Source organism: Helianthus annuus, chromosome 13 (assembly GCF_002127325.2).
Source record: "Helianthus annuus cultivar XRQ/B chromosome 13, HanXRQr2.0-SUNRISE, whole genome shotgun sequence".
Lineage (NCBI taxonomy): Eukaryota > Viridiplantae > Streptophyta > Magnoliopsida > Asterales > Asteraceae > Helianthus > Helianthus annuus.
Genome location: NC_035445.2, coordinates 82021940 through 82033126, shown reverse-complemented (window position 1 = coordinate 82033126; position 11187 = coordinate 82021940).

Sequence of the window (11187 nt, the reverse complement as noted above, 5' to 3'; positions counted from 1 at the left end):
AATAATTCAGATAAATTGTCTTATAATGCTGAAAAGTGTATCTTGATTGGTTATTCCAATGTTAAAAAAAGTTATAAACTGTGGAGTCTAGATAATAAAAAGGAGTTTTATTCTAGAGATGTAAAATTTTATGAATCTGTTTTCCCTTATAAATCAAACAGTTTAATCAATCAAGATGAGTTTTTAACTGAAAAATTGGATCATTTGAATTTTTTTGATAGTGTTGAGGTATTAACAACTAAACCTTTAGTTCCCAATGATGAAGAGGGGAGTAATAAAACTCATGAGGTTACTGGTGAAGATCAGCAACCAATTCCCTCTACATCTGCCACTCCTAGCAATGTTGATCAACAACATTCTGTAGTTGGAGTTGAAAGTAGTAGTAGTGAAGGATCTGGTAGGGCAGAGGACACTAGTACCTCACATGATGAGTTTAACCCATCTGAGGGAACAAGTCCTTCTCTTAGAAGGTCAAATAGGAAAGTTGTTGTGCCAAAGAAATTTGAGCATTTTGTGTTAAACAGTAAAGTGAAATATAGTTTAGATAAGGTTGTTAATTATTCTTGTTTGTCGTCTGATAATATGGTTTTCACTGCTTCTCTAAATAAGATTGTTGAGCCTTCATGTTATGAAGAAGCAGCTAGTGATCCCAGGTGGGTAGAGGCAATGAACAAAGAAATGGAAGCTTTGTTCAGAAATAACACCTGGGTCCTAACTGATCTTCCTAAAGACAGGAAGGCTATTGGTTGTAAATGGGTTTTTAGAGTTAAATACAAGTCAAGTGGTGAAGTAGAAAGGTTTAAAGCTAGGCTGGTTGCTAAGGGTTTTAATCAAAGAGAAGGTCTTGATTTTGGAGAGACCTTCTCACCTGTGGTCAAAATGGTCACTATTAGATCTGTTGTTGCCTTAGCTGTACATTTTAAATGGTCTTTATATCAGTTAGATGTTGATAATGCTTTTTTGCATGGTTCTATTACTGAGGATGTTTATATGAAGTTACCTCAAGGGTATTACTCTAAAAATGAAACAAAAGTATGTAAACTTGTTAAATCATTGTATGGCCTTAAACAGGCGCCTAGGAAGTGGAATGAAAGATTAACTGATGTTTTGTTAAAGTTTGGTTTTATACAAAGCAAGTGTGATCATTCTTTGTTTATCTTGAATAAAAGGGATGTTACTGTGTTCTTGCTTGTATATGTTGATGATATAGTATTAACTGGAAATTCTGTTGTTGAGATTGAAATTATTAAACAAGTTTTAAATGATACTTTTAAAATTAAAGATCTAGGAATTTTAAAGTATTTTCTGGGAATTGAAGTGTTGTACAATAAAGATGAGATCTGTTTTAGTCAGAGAAAATATTGTTTGGAGCTTCTAAGTGAGTTTGGTTACTTAGGTTGTAAGCCAGTTAATACACCTATTGAACAAAGCTATTTAGTTAATTCTAAACTTGATAAAGATCAAAAGGTACTAAAAAATATAACAGGTTTTCAAAAATTGATTGGTAAACTTATATACTTGTCACACCCCCAAAATCCACCTGCGGAGTATCACCGCTTAGGGGCGTGACTGACCAGGATCAAGCCATCAATCATATGAACATAGCATAACGTAAATAAAGTAGTTCGTAAAACCTCATTCAATACAATTGATGTTTCAAAACACTCATAGTATCAGTAGCGGAAGCATAAGTAAATAACCCAAGTAAACCATAAGTTCAATTATTCGTAATGTTTAAACATAGCGTTCATAATCCACTGCCCACAACGTCCCGCTCCTCCAGTGCAAGCTCCATAAGTACCTAAGGTCCTGCAAGGCATGCAGCAGATAATCAACAAACTAGTTGAGCGAGTTCACAGTTTAAAGATCAATATCGTATAGTGTGAGTAATGGTTTAATCGTTACGTTCCATATGATTAGTTCCATCGCGGCCTCCCAGGCAGGTGTGCGAAGATTAGGTTCGAATAATTCGCGACCATAGTCTTTACCGACCAGGGTGTGTGCGAAGGCGGTTAATCAATTCGCGACCATAGTCTTTACCGACCAGGGTGTGTGCGAAGGCAGTTGAGTAGTTTGTTCGCGACCATAGTCTTTACCGACCAGGGTGTGTGCGAAGGCAGTTCGTAAGCATCAACAGTTTAATCGTTCGTTATAATATCAAAGTATGCACAAGTAATCATCCAACCCATTCCCACCCTGGGAACCCATGCCTTGGCTCGTGTGAACTCACCTTGGTTTGCTCGGTATGCTAGGTTATGCACTCACAAGTAATTAATCACGTCCTATTGTATGCACGTATAACGAATCAGTTCATGTTCACAATGATACGCATGCAATTCGGGTGTCACACAAATACAAATGTAAACATTCAGCATCTAGCATGGCATGTCAAATAAATCAAGCATATAATTCCATCTTTCAAAGTAAGTTCATAAGTCCCTAGTATCTTTCGAATCTGGCTATTATCTTTCGACAACAGTTATCACCATTATCCTTCGGACCGAATGTTATGTTTCGGACCAATGTTATCTTTCGGTCAAAGCTATCTTTCGGTCAAAGTTATGGTTCGGTCCAAACTATCTTTCGGTCAAAGTTACTATGGTTCGAAGGTCAAGCATCTTTCGGTCACATCTATGTTTCGACAAAAAGTATCTTTCGACAATAACTATGTTTCGAGTAGACAAGTATCTTTCGACACAATCAGTTACGTTTTCACAATCAGTTACGTTTTCACAGAAACAGAAACCCTAATCGTCTGCAGCTATCATCATCATTAACAATCATCAGAATTCATTTAGCACATCTCATCACAACGCAATCATCCTGAAATCATTGTCTAGCATGAACCCTAGTTTAAACGTATCCCAAAACCGACTAACACACAATATCGACACTAACAAAAATAATGGCCAATTCCAGATTAACGGCACTCATAAATCAGTATTCAACCGTAACGAGTTTCACATAGAATCATATATATATATATATATCCGACAACAACAATCCTATGAGAAATCTATATCCTCAATATCGTAACAAGAACCCTAATATTTAACATAAAATTTCAGATTATATCAACAATCACAACACACGACACGTGAGCATATACGCAGAGGAACGAACGATCAAATCAAATAGATTTACTAACCGAGATGAGGGTTTGGTCACGCAAAGGTTTCCGGTGGTTTCTGGTTTGCCGTCACAGTGAAATAGCTCTAGGGTTGAGAAAAATGACAGTCGACTACGTGCATTCACGTATAAATACGTATTACAGAAATGGGCCAAGCCCATCTGAAAGACTGGGCCGAAAGATGTCGAAGGATAGGGTCCTTGGTCGAAGGATATGTTTCGAGATCCTTCGGACCGAAAGTTGATCCTTCGAATCGAAGGATATGTTTCGTGGTCCTTCGAATCCTTCGAACTGTGTGCCATGTTTCGTGATCTAGACTAAGTGTATTAAATAATAATTCTAATATTATATTCTACCACAGCAAGTAATCACATATATGCAACACGACAATACATTTCATTAAAACACAACGCGTACAATTTCAAGTCCACAATCCAGACAACTAAACAGTCAAAGTCAACGCGCATTTAATGCGAAAGTGAAAGTCAGAAACTCGAGTTGTCACATTATCCCCAACTTGAAAGAAATTTCGTCCCGAAATTTGGTACGCACTCACTGAGGAAGCTAGGTAAGTTACATCGTTCACTGGTTTTCCCGGGGTGTCACATCATCCCCCCGTTGATTTGGAATTTCGTCCCGAAATTCAGTAGTAGTAGCTTCAGCCTCAGAAGTGGATGCATTGGTTTCGAATAGCTGGGGGTACTTTTCTTTCATCTGGTCTTCGCGTTCCCAGGTATACTCTGGGCCACGCTGGGAGTTCCAACGAACTCGAACAAGAGGGATTCTCTTGTGTTTGAGGACCTTAACATCCCGGTCCGTGATTTCAACTGGTTCCTCGACGAACTGCAACCGCTCGTCGATAGTGAGTTCCTTAAAAGGAACTATAAGGGTTTCATCTGATAGACATTTCTTCAGATTCGACACGTGAAATACATTGTGAACTGCACCGAGTTCAGCTGGTAGGTTTAATCTGTAGGCTACTTTGCCAATCTTTTCTAAGATTTCGAATGGTCCGACGTACCGCGGATTCAGTTTGCCTCGTTTACCAAATCGAACCACACCCTTCCAGGGTGAAACTTTCAATAAAACCCGGTCCCCGACCTCAAATTCCAATGGCTTTCTACGCTTGTCCGCGTAGGCTTTCTGACGGTCGCGTGCTGCCGCCATGCGTTGTCGTATCTGTGCAATCTTTTCTGTGGCGTCCACTACAATATCTGGACCCGTAATCTGACTATCCCCCACCTCTGCCCAACAGAGAGGTGACCGGCATTTACGTCCGTACAATGCCTCGAATGGAGCGGCTTGAATGCTGGTATGGTAACTGTTATTGTACGAGAACTCCACCAAAGGGAGGTGCTTTTCCCAGCCGTTGCCGAAGTCGATAACACACGCTCGAAGCATGTCTTCTAGAGTTTGGATAGTTCGCTCAGACTGCCCATCCGTCTGAGGATGATATGCTATGCTCATGTCTAATCGTGAGCCGAAAGATTTGTGCATCGCTTGCCAAAGCTCTGACGTGAATCGTGCATCGCGATCCGAAATAATAGAGGTGGGCACTCCGTGCCTCGAAACAACTTCTTTCATGTAGATGTCTGCTAGGGTAGAAAACTTATCCGTTTCTTTGATAGCCAAGAAGTGAGCAGACTTTGTGAGCCGATCAACGACCACCCAGATAGTGTCATTCCCACGCTGGGATCTAGGTAAGCCCGTAACGAAATCCATGGAAATTTCTTCCCATTTCCACTGCGGTATCTTGGGCTGCTGAAGTAGACCTGATGGTTTCTGGTACTCGATTTTAACCCTTGCACAAGTTAAACACTTGCCGACGTAAGTTGCGATAAGAGCTTTCATGTTTGGCCACCAATAAGTTGTTCCGATATCGTGGTACATCTTATCCGACCCTGGATGTACCGAGTAGCGAGACTTGTGCGCTTCATCCATCACAAGTTCGCGTAAGCCGCCATAAAGTGGGACCCAAATACGCCCCGTTACATAGTAGGCGCCGTCTTCCTTTTGTTCCATTTGTTGCCTTGAACCGCGCAGGGCTTCAGCCTTGACGTTTTCGGGTTTTAGTGCCTCTATCTGAGCAGCTCGTATCTGTGCAGGAAGACTGGACTGAATAGTAAGCTGTAGCGCTCGCACGCGCTTAGGTAGAGTGTCTTTCCGACTGAGGGCATCAGCCACAACGTTGGCCTTGCCTGGATGATACTTGATGGCGCATTCGTAGTCGTTCAGAAGTTCAACCCATCTCCGTTGACGCATATTCAAATCCTTTTGCTTAAGAATATGCTCGAGACTCCTGTGATCGGTGTAAATCGTGCACCTGGTACCGTACAGGTAGTGTCGCCATATCTTAAGCGCGAAAACAACAGCTCCCAGCTCTAGATCGTGCGTCGTGTAGTTCCGTTCATGAACCTTGAGTTGCCGCGAAGCGTAGGCTATCACTTTATCACGTTGCATCAACACACATCCAAGACCCTGGATGGATGCATCACAGTATACCACGAAGTCATCTGTGCCCTCTGGCAATGAAAGAATAGGTGCGCTGCACAGCCTATCCTTTAAGTACTGAAAAGCGGTCTCTTGCGTATTACCCCATCTGTAAACGACACCTTTCTGTGTTAGCATAGTAAGTGGTTGCGCGATCTTTGAGAAGTCTTTAATAAATCGCCTGTAGTAACCCGCCAAACCCAAGAATTGGCGTATTTCAGTCGGTGTACGCGGTGCTGGCCAGTTTCTGATCGAATCAACCTTGGATGGATCGACATGAATCCCATCCTTGTTCACCACATGGCCTAAGAAGTGGACTTCACGAAGCCAGAAGTCGCATTTTGAAAACTTTGCGTACAGTTGCTCCTTTCGAAGAAGTTCCAAGATCAGACGTAAGTGCTGCTCGTGCTCCTCCTGACTCTTGGAGTAAATCAGGATGTCGTCGATGAAGACAATGACGAACTTGTCTAGATAGGGTTTACACACCCTGTTCATAAGATCCATGAAGACTGCTGGCGCGTTCGTAAGCCCGAATGGCATGACAAGAAACTCATAGTGTCCGTAACGAGTTCTGAAAGCGGTTTTGGAGACGTCCTCATCCCGGACTCTCAGCTGATGATACCCCGACCTTAAATCAATCTTGGAATAGTAACACGACCCTTGCAACTGGTCGAATAGATCATCTATGCGCGGAAGAGGATAACGGTTCTTCACCGTCACCTTATTGAGTTCACGGTAGTCGATGCACATCCTGAACGTACCGTCTTTCTTCTTCACAAATAACACTGGAGCTCCCCAAGGCGAAGAGCTTGGACGAATAAAGCCCTTTTCCAAGAGCTCTTGTAGCTGCTTTGACAGTTCTTCCAGTTCGGTTGGAGCTAAACGATACGGTGCGCGGGCTATTGGTGCTGCTCCAGGAGCTAACTCAATCTGAAACTCAACTTGACGATGAGGAGGTAAACCAGGTAAATCTTCAGGGAACACTTGAGGAAAATCACGCACAACTGGTATATCCTCCAGCTTCCTTTCTTTTGCTGATGCGTCAGTGACAAGTGCCAAAATGGCAGTATGTCCCTTTCGTAAACATTTCTGCGCCTTTAAGTAAGAGATGATGCCAACCACAGCACCACTCTTGTCACCTTGTACTTCGAGAGGTTCTTGACTGGAGCGAGGGATACGAATAACTTTTTCTTTGCACAAGATCTCCGCATGATGTTGGGATAACCAATCCATACCGATAACGACGTCGAAACTACCCAAAACTATGGGTATAAGATCAATCGAGAAAGTCTGACCCGCTAGAACAACACTACAACCCTTGACTACATGAGCGGCTTCTACACTTTTACCATTGGCTAGTTCTACGACGTGTTTGGTGTCTAGAGGTGTTGGTGTACGTTTTAATAATTTACTCATTTTCAATGACATATAGCTTGTATCAGCACCCGAATCAAATAAGACAGTAACATAAATATCGTCGAGAAGAAACTTACCCATAACCACATTGGGATCATTCACTGCATCTCCTCGACCCAACACAAAAGCACGACCACGAGCTTCATTGCCGTTGTTGTTGTTGTTTCCCCCGTTGTTGTTGTTACCATTACCCTGATTGTTGTTGTTTCCGTTGCCCTGGTTGTTGTTGTTGTTGTTGCGATTCTGGTTCAACTGAGGGCAATCGCGTTTGTAATGACCTTCAGCCCCACACTGGAAACATCCCCGATTTCCACGCTGTGGCTGCTGCTGCTGATTCTGTGGAGCTGGCGGTGGGAGTTGCTGGTTCTGGTTTGCTGGACGCGAGCTTCTACAATCTTTAGCCTCATGACCCGGCTTGTGACATCTTTGACATTGACTCCTGCGACATCTTCCACTGTGGTGTTTGTTGCACCTGTTACACCACGGGTGATTTCCCTTATAACCACTATGTCCCTGACTGCCCGATGATTGCTGACTCGGACTCTGGTAATCGTTAGTGCGACGTTGCTGAGTTTGGGACTGAACAGACACCGATCCCCTGCTGGAATCCCCATCCCATTTTCTCTTGTTGTCGCTGGGTGTAGCAGAAGTAGCAGCTGTAGTGGCAGCAGTAGCACTGATACGCTTTGGCAGTTTGTTCTGATCCACTGCCTGATCGGTGATGCGATGAGCGAGACGCTGAATTTCCTGGATGTTGTTGAGATTAGCCGAGGTAACGTGGCTCTGTATTTCTGGTGCCAAACCTTTGAGGTACAACTCAATACGCTTGTACGGAGGGTCCACCATAGTTGGACATAACACAGCCAACTCATTCGATCTCTTGGTGTAAGCTTCAATTTCCGAACCAACCATCTTCAAGTTATACAACTCGTCCTCCAACTTGTGAATATCTTCTCTAGTGCAGTATTCCCTCTTGATCAGTTCTTTGAATTCATTCCAGGGTGTGGCGTTAGCAGCTGCCAACCCTAAGATCTGCACTTGTGCGTTCCACCAAGTGAGCGCAATCCCTTCAAGTGTGCCAGTGGCGAACTTCACCCTGCGAGCCTCAGGGCATTCACACATTTCGAAAACCGACTCGAGCTTTTCAAACCAGTGGAGGAGTCCAACTGCTCCCTCCGTGCCACTGAACGAACTAGGACGACATTCCATGAAATTCTTGAAGGTGCACCCAGGCTGTTGCTGAGCGGGTTGACCTATTGTGTACGAATAGGGCAAAGTTAAGTACGAGAATTAATGTAGGATCTAAAGATCCTAGTGTCTATACTGCAGGGTATACTACCTGCTTGGGCGGCTGCAACTGTCGCAGCAACGAGAGCCTCTAGCTGGGCTTGAGTCATGGTAATTCGTGCGGCCATTGATCTTCACATCAAAGGCAACATAAGTGAGAAAGGTTCGCAAATAGTGCGATGACAGAAGAGTGTAAGCACATAAGTATTCTCATGCAATAACAAGTTGTGAGCAAGGTAATGTAAGCATACTACGAGCAAAGTTCTATGCAAATTCTAGCATGTAGGCAATAAACATATACCTTATTACCTAAGAAGTTGAGTCTTGCACGTGGAGCGAAGCGTCGTTGTGGATCGTTGAGAGCACTGTTCTGGTTATAGTCTGGTTTTAATAAAAACGTTTTTCCATATTAAAACCAAGTTCTCTATAACCGATGGCTCTGATACCAATCTGTCACACCCCCAAAATCCACCTGCGGAGTATCACCGCTTAGGGGCGTGACTGACCAGGATCAAGCCATCAATCATATTGAACATAGCATAACGTAAATAAAGTAGTTCGTAAAACCTCATTCAATACAATTGATGTTTCAAAACACTCATAGTATCAGTAGCGGAAGCATAAGTAAATAACCCAAGTAAACCATAAGTTCAATTATTCGTAATGTTTAAACATAGCGTTCATAATCCACTGCCCACAACGTCCCGCTCCTCCAGTGCAAGCTCCATAAGTACCTAAGGTCCTGCAAGGCATGCAGCAGATAATCAACAAACTAGTTGAGCGAGTTCACAGTTTAAAGATCAATATCGTATAGTGTGAGTAATGGTTTAATCGTTACGTTCCATATGATTAGTTCCATCGCGGCCTCCCAGGCAGGTGTGCGAAGATTAGGTTCGAATAATTCGCGACCATAGTCTTTACCGACCAGGGTGTGTGCGAAGGCGGTTAATCAATTCGCGACCATAGTCTTTACCGACCAGGGTGTGTGCGAAGGCAGTTGAGTAGTTTGTTCGCGACCATAGTCTTTACCGACCAGGGTGTGTGCGAAGGCAGTTCGTAAGCATCAACAGTTTAATCGTTCGTTATAATATCAAAGTATGCACAAGTAATCATCCAACCCATTCCCACCCTGGGAACCCATGCCTTGGCTCGTGTGAACTCACCTTGGTTTGCTCGGTATGCTAGGTTATGCACTCACAAGTAATTAATCACGTCCTATTGTATGCACGTATAACGAATCAGTTCATGTTCACAATGATACGCATGCAATTCGGGTGTCACACAAATACAAATGTAAACATTCAGCATCTAGCATGGCATGTCAAATAAATCAAGCATATAATTCCATCTTTCAAAGTAAGTTCATAAGTCCCTAGTATCTTTCGAATCTGGCTATTATCTTTCGACAACAGTTATCACCATTATCCTTCGGACCGAATGTTATGTTTCGGACCAATGTTATCTTTCGGTCAAAGCTATCTTTCGGTCAAAGTTATGGTTCGGTCCAAACTATCTTTCGGTCAAAGTTACTATGGTTCGAAGGTCAAGCATCTTTCGGTCACATCTATGTTTCGACAAAAAGTATCTTTCGACAATAACTATGTTTCGAGTAGACAAGTATCTTTCGACACAATCAGTTACGTTTTCACAATCAGTTACGTTTTCACAGAAACAGAAACCCTAATCGTCTGCAGCTATCATCATCATTAACAATCATCAGAATTCATTTAGCACATCTCATCACAACGCAATCATCCTGAAATCATTGTCTAGCATGAACCCTAGTTTAAACGTATCCCAAAACCGACTAACACACAATATCGACACTAACAAAAATAATGGCCAATTCCAGATTAACGGCACTCATAAATCAGTATTCAACCGTAACGAGTTTCACATAGAATCATATATATATATATATATCCGACAACAACAATCCTATGAGAAATCTATATCCTCAATATCGTAACAAGAACCCTAATATTTAACATAAAATTTCAGATTATATCAACAATCACAACACACGACACGTGAGCATATACGCAGAGGAACGAACGATCAAATCAAATAGATTTACTAACCGAGATGAGGGTTTGGTCACGCAAAGGTTTCCGGTGGTTTCTGGTTTGCCGTCACAGTGAAATAGCTCTAGGGTTGAGAAAAATGACAGTCGACTACGTGCATTCACGTATAAATACGTATTACAGAAATGGGCCAAGCCCATCTGAAAGACTGGGCCGAAAGATGTCGAAGGATAGGGTCCTTGGTCGAAGGATATGTTTCGAGATCCTTCGGACCGAAAGTTGATCCTTCGAATCGAAGGATATGTTTCGTGGTCCTTCGAATCCTTCGAACTGTGTGCCATGTTTCGTGATCTAGACTAAGTGTATTAAATAATAATTCTAATATTATATTCTACCACAGCAAGTAATCACATATATGCAACACGACAATACATTTCATTAAAACACAACGCGTACAATTTCAAGTCCACAATCCAGACAACTAAACAGTCAAAGTCAACGCGCATTTAATGCGAAAGTGAAAGTCAGAAACTCGAGTTGTCACAATACTTGTCTTTAACAAGACCTGATATAAGCTATACAGTTCAATTTTTAAGCCAGTTTATGCATAATCCAAATGAAATGCATTTAAGTCTTGCTTTAAGGTTGTTAAGATATCTGAAACAAAGTCCTGGAAAAGGTCTAAACTTTAAAAAAGGTATGAATCTGGATTTACTTGGATATGCTGATTCTGATTGGGCAAAGTGTTTGTCTACTAGAAAATCAGTAACTGGTTACTGCATATTCCTGGGAGAATGCCTTGTTTCTTGGAAAAGTAAGAAACAAAGCAGTGTTTCCAGG